The sequence below is a fragment of the Etheostoma spectabile genome, chromosome 6 (assembly GCF_008692095.1).
Source record: "Etheostoma spectabile isolate EspeVRDwgs_2016 chromosome 6, UIUC_Espe_1.0, whole genome shotgun sequence".
Classification (NCBI taxonomy): Eukaryota; Metazoa; Chordata; class Actinopteri; order Perciformes; family Percidae; genus Etheostoma; species Etheostoma spectabile.
Genome location: NC_045738.1, coordinates 24,115,231 through 24,115,934, shown reverse-complemented (window position 1 = coordinate 24,115,934; position 704 = coordinate 24,115,231). Strand labels below are relative to the sequence as shown.

Here is a 704-nt window from a genome sequence, read left to right as displayed (position 1 = left end):
CCCCCCCCCCCCATGGTTCCCATCATGGTCGTAAAAAAAAAAAGACAAAGGCTTCCATACCTGCTTGCATCCGTTTGATGGATATGCCAAATCCGCAAAGTGTTTGTTTTCCCTAGAAATATACAAATATGATCCGAGGAGAAAACAAATGGCTGTTAGTGCATCCCAGTCCTGGTCTCAGCAGGGCGACGGCTCCCTTCTCCTCATTGCTTCTTCTGAGAGAGAGTCGCAGCCAGGACGCTGCGCGCAGGCTGCACTTGATGCTCGGAAGGGAGGGAGGGACAGGGGGAAGGCAAAAAAAAAAAGAAAAATATCTGGGAAGGAGTTTTTTTTTCACTTGTGACAAAAGCTGTTCACATATGGGTGGGACCAGACCGGGGCTGAATGGGGTGAAGTCAGTGCATGGTGCATTCAGGAGCAGCAGCAGCCAGCGGGAGGAGAGAGAAACCAAGCGCTCCTCGGTCAATGGGACTTTCAGCGCACTGTGAAGGAATTAGTTCTAGCTACCGCTGTCTACAATAGACTCCCGGGCGTGTCAATTGTGAGCCCTGGGAGCCTCAACATCTGCCTCTCTTTCCTTCTACAAGTCTCTCTTCCACTACATGTAGCTGTGCTGCACCCACATTCAGTCGGGCTGTATTGCCAGGCATAAATGATAATGACCCTTCACATTAAAACATAGCTTACATCTGACTTTAGACTCA

General features: G+C 49.7%; 1 protein-coding gene across 1 annotated transcript in view; it reads right to left on the bottom strand.

Annotated features, from left to right (window-relative positions):
- Positions 1-285, bottom strand: part of prss35 (serine protease 35) — a 6,924-nt gene extending 6,639 nt beyond the window's left edge. The window contains exon 1 of the mRNA XM_032518007.1: positions 61-285. The gene's annotated coding sequence lies outside the window, so the exon portion shown is untranslated. The remainder of the gene's footprint in view (positions 1-60) is intronic.
- Positions 286-704: the final 419 nt, after the last annotated feature.